General features: G+C 45.6%; 1 protein-coding gene across 1 annotated transcript in view; it reads right to left on the reverse strand.

Annotated features, from left to right (window-relative positions):
- Positions 1–10,699, reverse strand: part of LOC138663791 (oocyte zinc finger protein XlCOF22-like) — a 90,245-nt gene extending 79,546 nt beyond the window's left edge. Inside the window, exon 1 of the mRNA XM_069750129.1 lies at positions 10,651–10,699. The gene's annotated coding sequence lies outside the window, so the exon portion shown is untranslated. The remainder of the gene's footprint in view (positions 1–10,650) is intronic.
- Positions 10,700–23,120: the final 12,421 nt, after the last annotated feature.

The raw sequence follows: 23,120 nt of genomic DNA on the forward strand, positions 1-23,120 counted from the left end.
CCTCCAACCCCGATCTCTTGAATAGACTATGTACCACGTTGTCTTTAGGGGATCATCCTTTCCTGAAAGTGACCATTGGCCATGGTCCAATACTGCCTGCCAAGTCAGGATCAGCTGTTAAAATGTCCCAATATTTATAGAGGATTCCCATCACTCTCTTATTTTGACAGTCAAAGATACCAATGATCCTAGTGACCTCTAAATTCTCAGTGGGGCGTCTCATGTGGGTTTGTAATAAAGAACTCCTCTCTCGAGATAAGGCATGGTTAAATGCCATCTCGACAGTCCCCCTAGGATACCCTTTTTTCAAAAAATCTCCTCTTTATTACCTTTGATTGTTGCAGAAAAACATCCATGTCAGAGCAGTTCCTCCTTATCGTCAAGAACTTACCTCTAGGAATGCCACGCTTTAAAGCTTCCGGATGGTGGCTATCCCACCTGAGCAAGCTGTTAGTGCTTGTGGGTTTACGATAGATCTGGGTTTTTAAAGTGCATGCCTGTTTTTTGGATCTGAACATCAAGGAATGGCAGAGTAGTTTTATTCAATTCGAATGTAAATCTCATAGTAATGGAGTTATTGTTCAACTCCTTTACAAACTTAAGAAAGCTGGTTTCAATACCCTGCCAGATAAACACGTCATCAATAAATCTGTACCAGACCCCCACATGTTGATGCCACCATCTTGGTTCATCCGGAAAGACTATGGTTTCCTCCCACCAGCCCAGGAACAGGTTGGCATAGGATGGGACAAAGGGACTGCCCATCGCCGTGCCCCTGAGCTGGTGGAAGTACTTCCTGTCACAGATTAAAAAGTTTTTTGTAAGCGTGAATTGTAACACGTCCAGTACAGATTGACTGTGGGCTCTACATTGAACGGCCCTATATTTCAAAAAGTGTTCAACAGATGTTAGGCCCAAATTATGTGGTATATTACTGTACAAGGCCTCAACATCAATGGAGGCCAAGAAGGAACCCTCCATGACATGGATGCCTTCCAATTTGAGAAGGAGGTCAGAGGTATCCCTAATATAGGAGGGAAGGGCGAGCACAAAGGGACGGAGTATCTCATCGATATAGACACCACAGTTTTGAATCAATGAATCAGACCCTGAGACTATAGGACGTCCCTTAATTGGACTGAGTCCCTTATGCACCTTCGGTAAGGTGAAAAACGTGGCAGTTAAAGGTTGCAATGGAAAAAGGAACTCAAACTCTTTTTTAGAGATCAGACCCTTAGTTTTAGCTGGCTCAAGTAGATGTTTCAATTCAATTTTAAAAGTTACAGAAGGATCAGATCGCAACACTTCATAGGTATCAGAATCTCTTAGTATAACATATCTTTAAATAATCAGATTCTTCCATTATTACCAGATTTCTCCCTTTATCAAAAAGTTTGATTATCAATCCACTAACCTTCATTAATATTGCTAATGCCTCTTGTACACCTTGTATTAAATTAGAGTTTGAAATACCCGATGGAATTTTGCGTAAATCCCTTTCCACTAGTCTGAGGAAGATATCAATACTGGTAATGTCACCCGGTGGTGGCATTTTGGAGCTCTTATTTCTCAGGTTCATGTAGGCACCCTGAGGAATAAGAGCACCAAAATGCCACCACCGGGTGACATTACCATTATTGATATCTTCCTCAGACTAGTGGAAAGGGATTTACGCAAAATTCCATAGATTATTTCAGACTCTAATTTAACACAAGGTGAACAACAGACATTAGCAAGATTAATGAAGGTTAATTGATTGATAACCAAACCCTCTGATAAAGGGGGAAATCTGGTAATAATGGAAGAATCTGATTATTTAAAGATGTGTTATACTTAGAGATTCTGATACCTATGAAGTGTTGCGATCTGATCCTTCTGTAACTTTTAAAACTGAATTGAAACATCTACTTGAGCCAGCTAAAACTAAGGGTCTGATCTCTAAAAATTAGTTTGAGTTTCTTTATCCATTGCGACTTTTAACTGCCACGTTTTACACCTTACAAAGGTGCATAAGGGACTCAGTCCCATTAAGGGACGTCCTATAGTCTCAGGGTCTGATTAATTGATTCAAAACTGTGATGTCGAGATACTCCATCTGTTTGTGCTCCCCTTCCCTCCTATATTAGGGATACCTCTGATCTCCTTCTCAAATTGAAAGGCATCCATGTCATGGAGGGTTCCTTCTTGGCCTCCATTGATGTTGAGGCTTTGTACAGTAATATACCACATAGTTTGGGCATAACAGCTGTTGAACACTTTTTGAAATCTAGGGCCCACAGTCAATCTGTACTGGACCAGTTACAATTCACGCTTACAAAAAACGTTTTTATCTTTGACAGGAATTACTTCCACCAGCTCAGGGGCACGGCGATGGGCAGTCCCTTTGTCCCATCCTATGCCAACCTGTTCCTGGGCTGATGGGAGGAAACCATAGTCTTTCCAAATGAACCAAGATGGTGACATCAACATGTGGGGGTCTGGTACAGATTTATTGATGACGTGTTTATCTGGCAGGGTACTGAAACCAGCTTAAGTTTGTAAAGGAGTTGAACAATAACTCCATTAATATAAGATTTACATTCGAATTGAATAAAACTATCCTGCCATTCCTTGATGTTCAGATCCAAAAAAACAGGGAAACTCTTTAAAAACTCAGATCTATCGTAAACCCACAAGCACTAACAGCTTGCCCAGGTGGGATAGCCAACGTCCGGAAGCTTTAAAGCGTGGTATTCCTAGAGGTCAATTCTTGGGGCTAAGGAGGAACTGCTCTGACATGGATGTTTTTCTGCAACAATCAGCGGAAATTAAGAGATTTTTTGAAAAAGGGTATCCTAGGGGGACTGTCGAGATGGCATTTAACCATGCCTTATCTTGAGAGAGGAGTTCTTTATTACAAACCCACACGAGACGCCCCACTGAGAATTTAGATGTCACTAGGATCATTGGTACCTTTGACTGTCAAAATAAGAGAATTATGGGGATCCTCAATAAATATTGGGACATTTTAACAGCTGATCCTGACTTGGCAGGCAGTATTGGACCACGAACAATGGTCACTTTCAGGAAGGGACGATCCCTTAAAGACAACGTGGTACATAGCCTGTTCAAAAGATCGGGGTTGGAGGGTACCTGAGTGGACTGGAAAACCTGTGGTTTCTTCAAACGTGGTAGCTGTGTCAATTGCAGGTTTATGAAACCTTGCAAATATGTGGTCAGTTCATCTACTAGCAAGAAATTTTATCTTCGTGACTTTTCTAATTGTAAGACCACTGGACTTGTATATGTCGCAACCTGCAATTGTCCCAAAGGCTATGTCGGTAAAACAATAAGGGAATTTAGGAGAAGAGTGGGCGAGCACATTGCTGACACAAGGCACAAACATGACACACCTATAGCCAGACATATTAATGAGATACACCAAGGCAACATCATTGTTGAGATTTCATTCAGTGTCATTGATGTTATAAATCAAAACCCTCGAGGAGGTAACTAGGACAGACTGTTACTCCAAAAAGAATGTTCATGGATCCATTGCTTGGATTCATTGGCACCGTCGGGTCTCAAAGAGAGTCTCTCATTCGTGTGCTTCTTGTAGCCATGGTTGACTATAATCCAGCTTTTATGCTTGATTCAGAGTCTTTTTATGAAAGAAAATTTCTTGCCATGCTCAGTTTTATTCCCCATGATTATTACAAGGGTTCACAAATCATTGTGATAATCAATCAAATCAATCCTAAGCAATTATCTTTATAAGGTTTATTTTAAACATCTACTTTCCTTCATATATCTCTTTTCTGGCTCCGTGAGATATACTAGCAGATAATTTGCTCTATTTACCGTATATACTCAAGTATAAGCCGACCCAAGTATAAGCTGAGACCCCTAATTTTGCAACAAAAAACTGGGAAAACTTAATGACTCGAGTATAAGCCTAGGGTGGAAAATGCAGCAGCTACCGGTAAATGTCAAAAATAAAAATAGATACCAATAAAAGTAAAATTAATTGAGACATCAGTAGGTTAAGTGTTTTTGAATGTCCATATTGAATCAGGAGCCCCATATAATGCTCCATACATTTCATGATGGCCCCATAAGATGCTCCATACAAAATACGCCCCATATAATGCTCCATAAAATTTATGATGGACCCCATAAGATGCTCCATATTAAAATATGCCCCATATAATGCTGCACAAATGTTGATTATGGTCCCATAAGATGCTCCATAGACTATTATGCCCCATATAATGCTGCACAAATGCTGATTATGGCCCCATAAGATGCTCCATAGACACATTGTGCCACATATAATGCTCCATTCAGTTCATTATGGCCCCATAAGATGCTCCATATAACATTGTGCCACATATAATGCTCCATACAGTTCATTATGGCCCCATAAGATGCTCCATATAAAAATGTGCCACATATAATGCTCCATACAGTTCATTATCGCCTCATAAGATGCTCCGTATAACAATGTGCCCCATATAATGTTCCATACAGTTCATTATGGCCCCATAAGATGCTCCATATAACAATATGCCCCATATAATGCTCCATGCAGTTCTTTATGGCCCCATAAAATGCTCCATATAACAATGTGCCACATATAATGCTCCATTCAGTTCATTATGGCCCCATAAGATGCTCCATATAACAATGTGCCACATATAATGCTCCATACAGTTCATTATGGCCCCATAAGATGCTCCATATAACAATGTGCCACATATAATGTTCCATACAGTTCATTATGGCCCCATAACATGCTCCATATAACAATGTGCCACATATAATGCTCCATACAGTTCATTATGGCCCCATAAGATGCTCCATATAACAATGTGCCACATATAATGCTGCTGCTGCAATAAAAAAAAAAATGACATACTCACCTCTCGTTGCTGCCCGCTGCTCCTCAGCGTCCCATCTCTCCGCACTGACTGTTCAGGCAGAGGGCGGCGCGCACACTAATATGTCATTGCGCCCTCTGACCTGAACAGTCACTGCAGAGGACGCAGAAGACGGGGCGGCGGTGGAACGAGGAAATGTGAATATGAAAAACTCACCTGCTCTCGCGCAGTCCCTGGCAGCTTCTCCCGGACAGATGGTCTCCGGCGCCGGCAGCTTCTTCCTCTGTTCAGCGGTCACAGGTACCGCTCATTACAGGAATGAATATGCGGCTCCACCCCTATGGGATTACTTTAATAAGTGGTACCACGTGACTGCTGAACAGGGGAAGAAGCTGCCGGCGCCGGAGACCATGGGACACGCAGGGACCGCACCAGGAGCAGGTGAGTATGTGACCGTCGTCGCTCCCCCTCACCCGCTGACCCCCCACGCCGACCATGACTCGAGTATATGCCGAGAGGGGCACTTTCAGCCCATTTTTTTGGGCTGAAAATCTCGGCTTATACTCAAGTATATACGGTATAAGTTTCGTGAAGTCCCATTATGGTTGTGAGGGGTTAATATATTCTACATGGCTAATCAACATGCTGATAGTATAGTCTTGCGTTCCACAGTAGAACGCATTGGTCTGCAGCTGATGATGTAGTTCCGGTGTGTGCCAGTGAGGGGCTTCGTGTGGAGCACTGCGCAACTTCCAGACATGCGCGGTCGGCGCGCAGGAGCTGCTCATGTGTTCCAATGTGACTCCATTTTGGGAGGCAATAATGCTTTACCTCTAGTGAGTGGAAGAAGTACAAATCCCTTTTTTCGAGCAATGGGGATATCTATATTTTGAAGGAAGGTGGACGGCTACCATGCAGCATCGTTACATCTGAACCTCCTGATCCGATATTGTGAAATGCGTAGCGGTCACTGAGAGCATCTGAAACCATAAGTACCTCTTTTTGCTTGCTGTTATCAGAGTTATCTAGTTTACTATCACCATGTGTCATCGAACTTTCATGTGTTCTATATTGACAGTGTGTTTTTTTCTGACTGCCTGTTATTGAATATATGGCTACCCGATGAGTTTATCATCTGGATCTACTAGACAATAATTAGGGACTCTTGGGGACAGTCATCGTGGAGCGGGGACGCCATATCCGCTGATAAGTAGGGTGCCTACCTCCGCTGTCAGGCAGGTTTTACATCTGCAGGGAATAGCATAGCGAGGTAGTAATTGCACTTATCACTTTGTTGTTGTGGCACTATTCACCCTATTGCACATTGCCATCATCATCATCATTGTCTACTTTTTGTTATTAGTCCTCTAACTGGCAATCCTCGTTACTCCTTTTCCTGTGTGTATAATTGGATCAATATGTGTCTCACCAGCACAGGGTTATCCAGGAGATTCGGGGAGAGCCGCCGAGGAGCGGGGGTGCCATTTCTCGTTTTTTTGTGTTTAGGGTGCCAACCTCCGCTGGTAGGTAGGCTTTGAAACAGGATTTGCTGTGCAGGGTGCAAGTAGCCAGCACGGCTGTATGGTGATTGTTTTTATATGTGGTGTCTGTTTTAGAATTACGTATTAAAAGTTAAATTTTATCTGATTTGTGTCTGAATATCAACAACGTTAGCCTAAAATTCAAGCCAGAAATGAGCAGCACAGAGTTGCCATTCCTGGGCCTCACCATTAGAAGGGATAGGTAAGGAAATCTGCCACAAACAATTTACTCAAATAGGAAAGTCATTGCCCTGTCTTTTCTCAAAAAAGGTTTACTTAAGGGACTATACAACTGAATTAGGAGAAATTGTTCACAAATTGATGAGTTTAGGATGCAGACAATGGACTTAAGGAATAGATTCATCCAGAGATGGTAGCCCAAAAATACTATGGGCTGATCTATGTAGGATGCTCTTTATCACGATAGACAATCACTCCTACACACCAGGAAAAGAGGGGACAATAAAAGAATAGTAAGGATTATAGCTACATTTTGCAATCAAATCAGGTCTATCGGATAATTAAAAAAACATAGATGTATTCTTCAAGCAGATCCTGAGGTTAGGGACATCATTCCAACTAATTTAACTAATCCAATCCTAGTCCACAAGTTTTATTAAAAAAAATGACACAGTAAGGTATCTGCCTAGACCATAGAACCTGTGTCACATATATATGTGGTGACTGTGGTTTCTGTAATTGGATTAGAGACAGTGTAGGAGCTGCACTGGGGCGTCTTCCAAAAGTCTTTTATCAAAGGAACATTATCAGGGGAACATTATACTGTGTGAGGGGGGGGATGGTGGTACTGTGAGAACATTATACTGTGTGTGTGTGGGGAGGGCAGTACTATGGGAACATTATACTGTGTGTGGGCGATGGCGGTACTGGGGGAACATTATACTGTGTGTGGGGGGGATGGCGGTACTGTGGGAACATTATATTGTGTGGGGGATGGCGGTACTGGGGGAACATTATACTGTGTGTGTGTGGGGGGAGGGCAGTACTATGGGAACATTATACTGTGTGTGGGGGATGGCGGTATTGGGGGAACATTATACTGTGTGTGGGGGGGATGGCGGTACTGTGGGAACATTATATTGTGTGTGGGGGATGGCGGTACTGGGGGAACATTATACTGTGTGTGTGTGGGGGGAGGGCAGTACTATGGGAACATTATACTGTGTGTGGGGGATGGCGGTACTGGGGGAACATTATACTGTGTGTGGGGGGGATGGCGGTACTGTGGGAACATTATACTGTGTGTGGGGGGGATGGCGGTACTGTGGGAACATTATACTGTGTGTGTCTGTGGGGGGAGGGCAGTACTATGGGAACATTATACTGTGTGTGGGGGATGGCGGTACTGGGGGAACATTATACTGTGTGTGGGGGGGGGGGAGGGCAGTACTATGGGAACATTATACTGTGTGTGGGGGATGGCGGTACTGGGGGAACATTATACTGTGTGTGTGGGGGCAGGGCAGTACTATGGGAACATTATACTGTGTGTGGGGGATGGCGGTACTGGGGGAACATTATACTGTGTGTGGGGGGAAGCCGGTACTGTGGGAACATTATACTGTGTGTAGGGGATGGCGGAACTGAGGGAACATTATACTGTGTGTGGGGGGATGGCGGTACTGGGGGAACATTATACTGTGTGGGGGGATGGCGGTACTGGGGGAACATTATACTGTGTGTGGGGGGATAGCGGTACTGGGGGAACATTATACTGTGTGTGGTGGGATGGCGGTACTGGGGGAACATTATACTGTGTGTGGTGGGATGGCGGTACTGGGGGAACATTATACTGTGTGTGGGGGGATGGTGGTATTGTGGGGACATTATACTGTGTGTGGGGGGATGGCGGTACTGGGGGAACATTATACTGTGTGTGGGGGATGGTGGTATTGTGGGGACATTATACTGTGTGTGGGGGGATGGCGGTACTGGGGGAACATTATACTGTGTGTGTGTGAGATGGTGGTACTGTGAGAACATTATACTGTGTGAGGAGGGGATGGTGGTACTGTGGGAACATTATACTGTGTGTGGGGGGATGGCAGTACTATGGGAACATTATACTGTGTGTGGGGGATGGCGGTACTGGGGGAACACTATACTGTGTGTGGGGGGGATGGTGGTACTGGGGGAACATTATACTGTGTGGGAGGATGGCGGTACTGGGGGAACATTATACTGTGTGTGGGGGGATGGCGGTACTGGGGGAACATTATACTGTGTGTGGGGGGATGGCGGTACTGGGGGAACATTATACTGTGTGTGGGGGGGATGGCGGTACTGTGGGAACATTATACTGTGTGGGGGGATGGCGGTACTGGGGGAGCATTCTACTGTGTATTTGGGGATGGCGGTACTGGGGGAACATTATACTGTGTGTGGGGGGGATGGCGGTACTGTGGGAACATTATACTGTGTGGGGGATGGCAGTACTGTGGGAACATTATACTGTGTGGGGGGATGGAGGTACTGGGGGAACATTATACTGTGTGGGGGATGGCAGTACTGTGGGAACATTATACTGTGTATTTGGGGATGGCGGTACTGTGGGAACATTATACTGTGTGGGGGGATGGAGGTACTGGGGGAACATTATACTGTGTGGGGGATGGCAGTACTGTGGGAACATTATACTGTGTATTTGGGGATGGCGGTACTGTGGGAACATTATACTGTGTGTGGGGGGGATGGCAGTACTGTGGGAACATTATACTGTGTGGGGGGATGGAGGTACTGGGGGAACATTATACTGTGTGGGGGATGGCAGTACTGTGGGAACATTATACTGTGTATTTGGGGATGGCGGTACTGTGGGAACATTATACTGTGTGTGAGGGGGATGGCAGTACTGTGGGAACATTATACTGTGTGGGGGGATGGAGGTACTGGGGGAACATTATACTGTGTGTGGGGGGGATGGCAGTACTGTGGGAACATTATACTGTGTGGGGGGATGGAGGTACTGGGGGAACATTATACTGTGTGGGGGATGGCAGTACTGTGGGAACATTATACTGTGTATTTGGGGATGGCGGTACTGTGGGAACATTATACTGTGTGTGAGGGGGATGGCAGTACTGTGGGAACATTATACTGTGTGGGGGGATGGCGGTACTGTGGGAACATTATACTGTGTGTGGGGGGGATGGCAGTACTGTGGGAACATTATACTGTGTGGGGGGATGGAGGTACTGGGGGAACATTATACTGTGTGGGGGATGGCAGTACTGTGGGAACATTATACTGTGTATTTGGGGATGGCGGTACTGTGGGAACATTATACTGTGTGTGGGGGGGATGGCAGTACTGTGGGAACATTATACTGTGTGGGGGGATGGAGGTACTGGGGGAACATTATACTGTGTGGGGGATGGCAGTACTGTGGGAACATTATACTGTGTATTTGGGGATGGCGGTACTGTGGGAACATTATACTGTGTGTGAGGGGGATGGCAGTACTGTGGGAACATTATACTGTGTGGGGGGATGGAGGTACTGGGGGAACATTATACTGTGTGTGGGGGGGATGGCAGTACTGTGGGAACATTATACTGTGTGGGGGGATGGAGGTACTGGGGGAACATTATACTGTGTGGGGGATGGCAGTACTGTGGGAACATTATACTGTGTATTTGGGGATGGCGGTACTGTGGGAACATTATACTGTGTGTGAGGGAGATGGCGGTACTGTGGGAACATTATACTGTGTGGGGGGATGGCGGTACTGTGGGAACATTATACTGTGTGTGGGGGGGATGGCAGTACTGTGGGAACATTATACTGTGTGGGGGGATGGAGGTACTGGGGGAACATTATACTGTGTGGGGGGGGATGACAGTACTGGGGGAACATTATACTGTGTGGGGGGATGACAGTACTGGGGGAACATTATACTGTGTGTGGGGGGGATGGTGGTACTGTGGGAACATTATACTGTGTATTTGGGGATGGCGGTACTGTGGGAACATTATACTGTGTGGGGGGGGATGGTGGTTCGAGGGCATCATTATACTATGTGTGTGGAGAAAGAAAGCGTCATTGTACTATGTGAGTAATCCGTGTTTCCTTATTTCCCGTCTTTCATAGTTGGGTCGTAACTATTAGAGGAAGAGGAACAAAACGTTATTGATTCTTACAAGGAGACAAAATAACGACACCAAAATAGTCTCAGCACTGAAGGGGTTACTGCCCCCTGCACCCAGTAATGGGGAATCTCCAGCACCTACCTCCACCTGCAGAGCCGCACACCACATATATGGCTGTTCTGTGCGCACAGGACCTGTGATGAGGTCACAGGAGGGGAGGAGTCAGGGGTCACATGATCAGGGGCCTCAGTGTATGCAGGACTCTGCTGTGCTGGTTGTCATGGTGCTGGATGAGGGGAAGTTTATGTGTGGGGTCAGGAGGGGTTTACAGGGTGGATGTAGCAGAGCCGTCTGTGTACGGGGTGTACGGGGTGTACGGAGCGGAGCCCTGTGTGTACGAGGTGTACGGAGCGGAGCCGTGTGTGTACGAGGTGTACGGAGCGGAGCCGTGTGTGTACGAGGTGTACGGAGCAGAGCCGTGTGTGTACGAGGTGTACGGAGCGGAGCCGTGTGTATGAGGTGTACAGAGCAGAGCCATGTGTGTACGAGGTGTAAGGAGCAGAGCCGTGTGTGTACGGGGTGTACGGAGCAGAGCCGTGTGTACGAGGTGTACGGAGCGGAGCCGTGTGTGTACGAGGTGTACGGAGCGGAGCCGTGTGTGTACGAGATGGACAGAGCGGAGCCTTGCGTGTACGAGGTGTATGGAGCGTAGCCGAGTGTGTATGAGGTGTATGGAGCGTAGCCGAGTGTGTACGAGGTGTACGGAGCGGAGCAGTGTGTGTACGAGGTGTACGGAGCGGAGCTGCGTGTGTACGAGGTGTACGGAGCGGAGCTGCGTGTGTACGATGTGTATGGAGCGTAGCCGTGTGTGTACGGACCGGAGGTGTGTGCATCGAGCAGAGCCATGTGTGTACGGGGGTATACGGAGCGGAGCCGTATGTGTACAAGGACTACAGAGCAGAGCCGTATGTGTACGGAGCAGAGCCACAGTGTACGAGGTTTACAATGCAGAGCGCACGTGTGTGTGCGGAGCGGAGCCGTGTGTGCATCTACTATATAATTGTATAAGGGTCACTTCCGTCTTTCTGTCACGGATATTCATTGGTCGCGGCCTCTGCCTGTCATGGAAATCCAAGTCGTTGATTGGTCGTGGCAAAACACCCACGACCATTTCCATGACCAATCTGCGACGGGCGCAGTCCGGCAGCAACATGGCCGCTCCTTACTCCCTGCAGTCAGTGCCCGCTCCATACTCCTCTCCAGTCAGCGCTCACACAGGGTTAATGGCAGCGCTAATGGACCGCGTTATGCTGCGGTGTAACGCACTCCGTTAACGCAGCTATTAACCCTGTGTGACCAACTAATTTTTACTATTGATGCTGCCCATGCAGCATCAATAGTAAAAAGATCTAATGTTAAAAAAAATTAAAAATCATATACTCACCTTCCGGCACCTTTCCCGCTCCTCGCGACGCTCCGGTGACCGGTCCATGCATGCTACATCATCTCGTGAGACCGCAATGCACTCTTGAGACCGGAGCGCGTGAGGAGCGTCGGTAAACGCTTCCTGGATCCAGGGGCCAACGGAAGGTGAGTATATAACTATTTTTTATTTTAATTCTTTCTTTTAACAGGGATATGATGCCCACATTGCTATATACTACGTGGGCTGTGCAATATACTACGCGCGCTGGGCAATATACTACGTGCGCTGGGCAATATACTACGCGCGCTGGGCAATATACTACGCGGGCTGTACAATATACTACAAGACTGGGCAATATACTACGTGACTGGGCAATATACTACGCAGGCTGTGCAATATACTACGCAGGCTGTGCAATATACTACGTGGCTGTGCAATATACTACAAGACTGGGCAATATACTACGTGACTGGGCAATATACTACGTCACTGGGTAATATACTACGTGACTGGGCAATATACTACGTGACTGGGCAATATACTACGTGGCTGCGCAATATACTACGTGACTGGGCAATATACTGCGTAGCTGGGCAATATACTGCGTAGCTGGGCAATATACTACGTGACTGGGCAATATACTGCGTAGCTGGGCAATATACTACGTGACTGGGCAATATACTGCGTAGCTGGGCAATATACTACGTGACTGGGCAATATACTGCGTAGCTGGGCAATATACTACATGACTGGGCAATATACTATGTGGCTGGGCAATATAGTACGTGACTGGGCAAAATACTACGTGGCTGGGCAACATACTATGTGGCTGGGCAATATACTATGTGGCTGGGCAATATAGTACGTGACTGGGCAATATACTACGTGACTGGCCAATATAGTACGTGGCTGCACAATATACTACGCGACTGGGCAATATACTGCGTAGCTGGGCAATATAGTACGTGGCTGCGCAATATACTGCATAGCTGGGCAATATACTACATGACTGGGCAATATACTATGTGGCTGGGCAATATAGTACGTGACTGGGCAATATACTACGTGACTGGGCAATATACTATGTGGCTGGGCAATATAGTACGTGACTGGGCAATATAGTACGCGGCTGGGCAATATACTACGTGGCTGGGCAATATACTACGTGGCTGGGCAATATACTATGTGGGCTGTGCAATATACTACGTGGACATGCATATTCTAGAATATACTACGCACGCTGGGCAATATACTACGCGGGCTGTACAATATACTACAAGACTGGGCAATATACTACGTGACTGGGCAATATACTACGCAGGCTGTGCAATATACTACGCAGGCTGTGCAATATACTACGTGGCTGTGCAATATACTACAAGACTGGGCAATATACTACGTGACTGGGCAATATACTACGTGACTGGGCAATATACTACGTGGCTGCGCAATATACTACGTGACTGGGCAATATACTGCGTAGCTGGGCAATATACTACGTGACTGGGCAATATACTGCGTAGCTGGGCAATATACTACGTGACTGGGCAATATACTGCGTAGCTGGGCAATATACTACGTGACTGGGCAATATACTGCGTAGCTGGGCAATATACTACATGACTGGGCAATATACTATGTGGCTGGGCAATATAGTACGTGACTGGGCAATATACTACGTGGCTGGGCAACATACTATGTGGCTGGGCAATATAGTACGTGACTGGGCAATATACTACGTGACTGGGCAATATAGTATGTGGCTGCGCAATATACTACGCGACTGGGCAATATACTGCGTAGCTGGGCAATATAGTACGTGGCTGCGCAATATACTGCATAGCTGGGCAATATACTACGTGGCTGCGCAATATACTACGTGACTGGGCAATATACTGCGTAGCTGGGCAATATACTACGTGACTGGGCAATATACTGCGTAGCTGGGCAATATACTACGTGACTGGGCAATATACTGCGTAGCTGGGCAATATACTACGTGACTGGGCAATATACTGCGTAGCTGGGCAATATACTACATGACTGGGCAATATACTATGTGGCTGGGCAATATAGTACGTGACTGGGCAATATACTACGTGGCTGGGCAACATACTATGTGGCTGGGCAATATACTATGTGGCTGGGCAATATAGTACGTGACTGGGCAATATACTACGTGACTGGGCAATATAGTACGTGGCTGCGCAATATACTACGCGACTGGGCAATATACTGCGTAGCTGGGCAATATAGTACGTGGCTGCGCAATATACTGCATAGCTGGGCAATATACTACATGACTGGGCAATATACTATGTGGCTGGGCAATATAGTACGTGACTGGGCAATATACTACGTGACTGGGCAATATACTATGTGGCTGGGCAATATAGTACGTGACTGGGCAATATAGTACGCGGCTGGGCAATATACTACGTGGCTGGGCAATATACTACGTGGCTGGGCAATATACTATGTGGGCTGTGCAATATACTACGTGGACATGCATATTCTAGAATATACTACGTGCGCTGGGCAATATACTACGCGGGCTGTACAATATACTACAAGACTGGGCAATATACTACGCAGGCTGTGCAATATACTACGCAGGCTGTGCAATATACTACGTGGCTGTGCAATATACTACAAGACTGGGCAATATACTACGTGACTGGGCAATATACTACGTGACTGGGCAATATACTACGTGGCTGCGCAATATACTACGTGACTGGGCAATATACTGCGTAGCTGGGCAATATACTACGTGACTGGGCAATATACTGCGTAGCTGGGCAATATACTACGTGACTGGGCAATATACTGCGTAGCTGGGCAATATACTACATGACTGGGCAATATACTATGTGGCTGGGCAATATAGTACGTGACTGGGCAATATACTACGTGGCTGGGCAACATACTATGTGGCTGGGCAATATACTATGTGGCTGGGCAATATACTATGTGGCTGGGCAATATAGTACGTGACTGGGCAATATACTACGTGACTGGGCAATATAGTACGTGGCTGCGCAATATACTACGCGACTGGGCAATATACTGCGTAGCTGGGCAATATAGTACGTGGCTGCGCAATATACTGCATAGCTGGGCAATATACTACATGACTGGGCAATATACTATGTGGCTGGGCAATATAGTACGTGACTGGGCAATATACTACGTGACTGGGCAATATACTATGTGGCTGGGCAATATAGTACGTGACTGGGCAATATAGTACGCGGCTGGGCAATATACTACGTGGCTGGGCAATATACTATGTGGCTGGGCAATATACTACGTGGCTGGGCAATATACTATGTGGGCTGTGCAATATACTACGTGGACATGCATATTCTAGAATATACTACGCGCGCTGGGCAATATACTACGCGGGCTGTACAATATACTACAAGACTGGGCAATATACTACGTGACTGGGCAATATACTACGCAGGCTGTGCAATATACTACGCAGGCTGTGCAATATACTACGTGGCTGTGCAATATACTACAAGACTGGGCAATATACTACGTGACTGGGCAATATACTACGTGACTGGGCAATATACTACGTGGCTGCGCAATATACTACGTGACTGGGCAATATACTGCGTAGCTGGGCAATATACTACGTGACTGGGCAATATACTGCGTAGCTGGGCAATATACTACGTGACTGGGCAATATACTGCGTAGCTGGGCAATATACTACGTGACTGGGCAATATACTGCGTAGCTGGGCAATATACTACATGACTGGGCAATATACTATGTGGCTGGGCAATATAGTACGTGACTGGGCAATATACTACGTGGCTGGGCAACATACTATGTGGCTGGGCAATATAGTACGTGACTGGGCAATATACTACGTGACTGGGCAATATAGTACGTGGCTGCGCAATATACTACGCGACTGGGCAATATACTGCGTAGCTGGGCAATATAGTACGTGGCTGCGCAATATACTGCATAGCTGGGCAATATACTACATGACTGGGCAATATACTATGTGGCTGGGCAATATAGTACGTGACTGGGCAATATACTACGTGACTGGGCAATATACTATGTGGCTGGGCAATATAGTACGTGACTGGGCAATATAGTACGCGGCTGGGCAATATACTACGTGGCTGGGCAATATACTATGTGGCTGGGCAATATACTACGTGGCTGGGCAATATACTATGTGGGCTGTGCAATATACTACGTGGACATGCATATTCTAGAATACCCGATGCGTTAGAATCGGGCCACCCTCTAGTTATAGTATAACTGTTCCCCCTTAGCTCACCCAGTATTACTCTTACATCCCCATGTCTCAGTGCTGAGCTCAGTCCTGATATAGAAGGGTTAATGTTTTTCCTTCTATTGCTAGAATTTGTTCTTATAATTTAGTAGTGTTGTAGTCTCCAACTCAAGGATTTTATACTTCTTATATGAAATGTTTTCAATAGTCAGCAACAACATGTTCTGGTACATGGTAAATAAAGCATGACCCTGGCTAAGGGGGGGGGATGGGGGGCTACATGACTTACATTGAGATACATTGCTGTCAATGGTATAAAGTACTGCCTCTTGTGTGCTTGAAGCAGAAAAGTAATTTGCTCCCAACCTGTGTGTATTCCTTTCTCCAAGCACTTGTAAATTTTAAGGGCGTAACCTCTTAATTCGGGCTCACTGACTTTGGGTCAGAACGCAAACAGCTACAAAAGTCCGGAGGGTCCATCTCTCTCTCTTACAGATTTGGGGCATCTTGGTAGAAGTCTCTCCCGGTCTCTTACTTAGGCCGGGGTCACACTTACCATATGGAAAATCAGTTTGAGTCTCCCTGCCGAGATTCGCACAAGTGTTCTCCGTATGTAATCCGTTTGCAATGTGATGATGCGATTTCCTCGCATCCATGTATCAGTATGACATCCGTAGTCATACGCCTATGGCTTTACATTTCTCAATGGTTTTCTCCATTGAATTTTATGGCTCAATGGGCTGAAATGTGGAAAGTGTGTGCATATTTCTTGCAAGCTACACTGATTGTCTGTGTGGTGTCCGATTTCTTTTTCTCGCACCCATAGACTTGCATTGGCGAGACTTGGCAATATACGCGTACAATCGCAGCATGCTACGATTTCACTCGCACGCTGTATACGCCCAAGAACAAAAAATGGTGATGGGAGCTGCCCCATAGATTAACAGTGGGCCAAGTACTATGCGATGTTTTCTCACATAGCACTTGTCCGTATTCTACATGATGCGGTAGTCTGACCTCGGCCTAACACGGTAGAAGTCTCTCCTGGTCTCTTACTTAAACAGACTCTCTCTTACAGATTTAGGACATCTTGGTAGAAGTCTCTCCTGGTCTCTTGCTTACACGGACTCGCGGTCCCATTTCCAGCATTATTTGCCCCTTACAACGGGCACAATTCCCCCACGTGCCCCCTTTCTACACAGTTTTATGTGTGGAATGTAACGTGGGAATTCTCTGCTTGGAGACAAATAGACGCCACACATGAGGGAATTATCACCAGTCACCGGATGTCTACTATAGGCGGCATTAGGTTTTTCAATGTCCTCTTCTGTTTTTTGGACGTTAGAAGGATTATGAGTTTAGCAGGAAATTCTCTCAGTGGATCTGTCTTTTCTGTGAGCTGTTATTTTCTAAAGTGTCTTTTAGGGGCCAACTATTACCCTGCAGTAACTGCTTCACCTATGGGAGTTTTCATCATCACATTTAGTAAGATTGTTAGAGGGGCTATCAGGAGCCTCGACTTCAGATGTCAGCGGCCCCAATAACGTTACTCCCCCACACACAAGCACCTTCACCAGGTATAGATATTGGGTATTGATGATGCGTAGTTGGTGATAAGCGAGCACTAAAACACTCGGAACTCTAATCAAGAAGGTCGGACTCTGGTGCTTGTCTCAAGTACCAAGTATAATGGAACTCAATGGGAAACTGAAGCATTTCTGTAGAAGACTTGTATGTGTTTTTGTCCCTCTTTGCTATGTTATTAGATGTGAAAATATATAGATATGGGGTAAATAGAGAGTAGATAGATATGGGGTAAATGGATATATAGAGGGTAGATAAGTACCGTATATACTCGAGTATAAGCGAAGATTTTCAGACGATTTTCTCGGCTTATACTCGAGTCATACCCAGGGGTCGGCAGGGGAAGGGGAGGGGGAGCTGTCTAATTATACTCACCTAGTCCTGGCGTGGTCCCTGCAGGTCCCTGGCTTCCCTGGCGCCGGCAGCTTCTTCCTGTACTGAGTGGTCACATGGTACCGTTCATTACAGTAATGAATATGCGGTTCCACCTCCCAAAGGGGTGGAGCCACATATTCATTACTGTAATGAGCGGTAACGGTGACTGATCAGTACAGGATGAAGCTGCGGCGTCGGGGAAGTGCAGCGCCCCAGAGATCTGGTCGTTGCAGTAACGTCGCTCTGCCACTAAGGGGAGTGATGGTACGTCTGATGGCACTAAAGGAGTTCTTTTGACCAGGTATCACCAAGCACACACTACACTTCACACTCCGGCCACTAGGGGGAGCAAAAGGCTTATTTATTGGGCCACTTCTCACATTGGTAAAACTAGGGGTCGGACAGGAAGTTAGGAGAACAAAGCCTGGGAGAGCTCCAGGGAGGACCTGTCAGAACTGAGAAATCTGGCAGGTACCTAGCGAAAGGACAGATTGTTACGGAACCGCGCCTGCACTACCTTGCAGCGGTATCCTAAGAAAGAGATAAGAAAGGAAGGATATTGTGGAACAGTGAGAAACGAGATCAGTACAAAGGAGATCCAGTAGGGGTCGTGCCCCGAGAACGGCAACATCTTACTGAGGCGCATAGCCGGTGGCCGGAGGACCGAAGAAGTAACAGTCTCCACGCATTACTTCAAACAGCGGCAGGACAGTTAATTACAGGTTAGCTGTCTACCATAAAACACCTAAGAAGGACATAAGAGGCAATCGTGGGAGAGGGGCGACACTAGGGTTCCAGAATAACTCCAGGCCTACCTGTCATAAAGGTGCGTCCTAGCCATAACATACCTGGGGGACGGAGAAGAGAAAGATCTAGAATCAACGAGAACAGAAGTTGTGAGGACTATCCTGAATGCTCAGCAGGGAAGCACTACAACACACAGGCGCTAGTGGGTAGACACTGATTTTCACCTGCGAAGGGAACTCTGGATGTGCCTTCGGACCGGCCGGTCTCAGACAGCCCTGTTGAAAGTGCCCTGGATTGAGGATCCTGAAACCTTCAGTAAAAGGTAAAGAAACTGAACCCTGTGTCCTCGTTATTCCTCGCACTACGCACCATCACCCTTTATTGGACGCCCCTTAGCAGGGTCATGGACCGGGTCCAGCCACCGTGACAACCTCAGAACTGAGACAGAAAGGTACCCTGTGGCCCTGTGTCTGGGGGCGATCCAGAAGCAGGGACTGCACAGCGCCAGGAGCAGGTGAGTATAATGGGGAGGTGGAGCGCTACGTGATATTCACCTGTTCCCCGATCCGGGCGCAGCTCTGTCTTCAGCAGTGACGCTCAGGTCAGAGGGCGCGGTGACGTGGTTAGTGCGTGTCCTCTGCCTGAACGTCAGTGCAGGAGACGCTGAAGATGGAGTGTTGCCAGAACAAGGAGCAGGTGACTATTGAAAGTGCTGGGGGCCTGAGCGACGGAGAGGTGAGTATGTGATTTTTTTTTTTATCGCAGCAACAGCAAATGGGGGCAAGTGTCTGTATGGAGCATCTATTGGGCCATAACGTTTGTGCAGCACTATATGGGGTCATAACGTTTGTTCAGCACTATATGGGGCCATAACGTTTGTGCAGCACTATATGGGGCCATAACGTTTGTGCAGCATTATATGGGGCAAGTGTTTGTATGGAGCATCTATGGTGCTATAACGTTTGTGCAGCACTATAGGGGGCAAGTGTTTGTATGGAGCATCTATGGGGCGGGGCCATAACGTTTGTGCAGCACTATATGTGGCCATAAAGTTTGTACAGCACTATATGGGGCAAGTTTTTGTATAGAACATCTATGGGGCCATAACGTTTGTGCAGCACTATATGGGGCCATAACGTTTGTACAGCACTATATGGGGCAAGCGTCTGTATGGGGCATCTTATAGGGTCATAATCAACGTTTGTGCAGCACTATATGGGGCAAATATCTTTATGGAGCACCTTATGGGGCCATAATCAGCATTTGTGCAGCATTATATTGGGCAAATGTGTCTATGGAGCATCTTATGGGGCCATTATTAACCTTTATGCAGCATTATATGGGGCATATTTTAATATGGAGCATCCTATGGGGCCCATCATGAACTGTATGGAGCATTATATGGGGCTCCTGATTAAATATGGATATTCAAAAACACTTAACCTACTGATGTCTCAATTAATTTTACTTTTATTGGTATCTATTTTTACTTTTGACATTTACCGGTAACTGCTGCATTTCCCACACTAGGCTTATACTCGAGTCATTAAGTTTTCCCAGTTTTTTTGTGGCAAAATTAGGGGGGTCGGCTTATACTCGAGTATATACGGTATATAAAAAAGGAACAGCACAGGTCTACTTATCTTCGGGTGCAGAGCCCCCAGGATATCCGTCCAATATATCCCAGCTTCACAATACTGTCTCATTTGTAACAGTTGATCCGGAGGGGTTAATTGGGGCATTTGGACGCTATATGGCGACTGGAGACAGCCTGAGGAAGGTGTCGTCCAATTTGTCAGGGTAGGATTAAAACACCCATTAAGTAAATAAAGTATGTTAACCGCAAGTAAGGCCACGTAAGAAAGTCGCACTGCTATCGTAACCTAAATGGCGCCTATGCGCGTGCGCAGTGAAGTAAATGCCATAAAGTGGTGCATTGGCTGAATTTACTATATAATTATTGCAACAGTTATTGTGTCTAGAATTTGTAATAAATGTGGTTTAATTACATAGAAAAAACTTTGAATACAAAGTAAAGGTTCGTTTCCATACATAAAGCCACAACCAATATGGCGCTTTGAGGCATTTGTGCGCAAGCGCAATGTACTATTTGCCACACGGTGGTTTATTGGTCAGTAATCCATTATGCAAGTATGACGCGCTGTGACATGCGCAGTCGCGAGTAGTGAACGCTGCTCAAAGCGTATGGCGTCCTCCATGCGGTACATGAGCTTCCCTATGGCGAATGTAAGTGTAAATATAATATTACAATGATGAGAATCAAAAAATGGGATATCCAAGTGAGTGATCTAGATTACATGGCAGTAATTTTTTAAGTAATTAATATTACAGGAGCACAGAGCACTTTATACTGATGCACCTTATGTTGCCATGATGAATTGGTAATTATGAATTTAGCACAAGTACAAGATGCACTTTATGACATGTATTTTGATTGGCTGTAATTATTGTTGGGACTACCATAAATATGTACCTTATTGAAACACCCACTGGTTGAGAAAGGCTCATTCAGAGCCGAAACGTCACCCAGACAATTGGGTTGATTAAAATCCTGCACGTCTAACATTGGAATGAAGGATTGCTGCCTCGTTTTTTGAAAAGTAGAGGGTAGATAGATATGGGGTAAATGGGTAGGTATGTGGTAAATAGTTATGGGGTAAATGGGTAGATAGATATGGAGTAAATGGGTAGATAGAGGGTTGATAGATATGGGGTAAATGGGTAGATAGATATGGGGTAAATGGGTAGATAGAGGGTAGATAGATATGGGGTAAATGGGTAGATAGAGGGTAGATAGATATGGGGTAAATGTGTAGATAGAGGGTAGATAGATATGGGGTAAATGGGTAGATAGAGGGTAGATAGATATGGGGTAAAAGGGTAGAGGGTAGATATGGGGTAGATATGGGGTAAATGGGTAGACAGAGGGTAGATATGGGGTAGATGGGTAGATAGAGAGTAGATATGGGGTAAATGGGTAGGTAGATAGATATGGGGTTAATATTTGGTAAATAGTTATGGAGTAAATGGGTAGATAGAGGGTTGATAGATATGGGGTAAATGGGTAGATAGATATGGGGTATATGGGTAGATAGATATGGGGTAAATGGATAGATAGAGGGTAGATAGATGTGGGGTAAATGGGTAGATAGATGTGGGGTAAATGGATAGAGGGTAGATAGATATTGGGTAAATGGATATCTAGAGGGTAGATAGATATGGGGTAAATGAGTAGATAGATATGGCGTAAATGGGTAGATAGAGGGTAGATAGATATGGGCTATATGGGTAGATAGAGGGTAGATAGATATGGGGTTAACAGTTAGATATTGGCTAAATAGATAGAGAATAGCTAGATGGGGTAAATAGAGGATAGCTAGATATGGGGTAAATATATAGAGGGTAGCTAGATATGGGGTAAATAGAAGTTAGATGGATATGGGGTAAATAGAAGGTAGATGGATATGGGATAAATTGAATGTGGATAGACATGCGGCAGATAGATATGGGGTAAATAGATATAGGGTAGCTAGATATGGGGTAAATAGAAGGTAGATATGAAATAAATAGAGGCTAGATAGATATGGGGTAAATAGACAGAGGGTAGGTAGATATGGGGTAAATAGATATGGGATAAATAGAGGGTAGATAGATATGGGGTAAATGGGTAGATAGAAGGTAGATAGACATGGGGTAAATATATAGCGTAAGTAGGTAGAGTAGATAGATATGGGGTAATTAGAGGGTAGCTATATATGGAGTAAATAGAGAAATGATAGATATGGTGTAGATAGAGGGTAGATAGATATGGGGTAAATAGTAGGTAGATGGATATGTGGTAAATAGAAGGTAGATATGCGGCAGATAGATATGGGGTAAATAAAGAGTAGATAGATATTGGGTAAATAGAGAGTAGATATGGGGTAAATGGAGGGTAGATAGATACCGGGTAAATAGATAGAGGGTAGATAGATATGGGGTAAATAGACAGAGGATATATATGGGGTAAATAGATAAGATAGACATGGGGTAAACAGGGTAGCTAGATATGGGGTAGATAGATATAGGGTAAATAGAGGGCAGATATGGGGTAAATAGAGGGTAGATAGCTATGGGATAAATAGATAGAAACAAAAAACACAGAAGAAGCCAGCTCACCGATCATATGAGAAGCCCGGAACTTCGTCCTGA

Source organism: Ranitomeya imitator, chromosome 2, assembly GCF_032444005.1.
Source record: "Ranitomeya imitator isolate aRanImi1 chromosome 2, aRanImi1.pri, whole genome shotgun sequence".
NCBI lineage: Eukaryota > Metazoa > Chordata > Amphibia > Anura > Dendrobatidae > Ranitomeya > Ranitomeya imitator.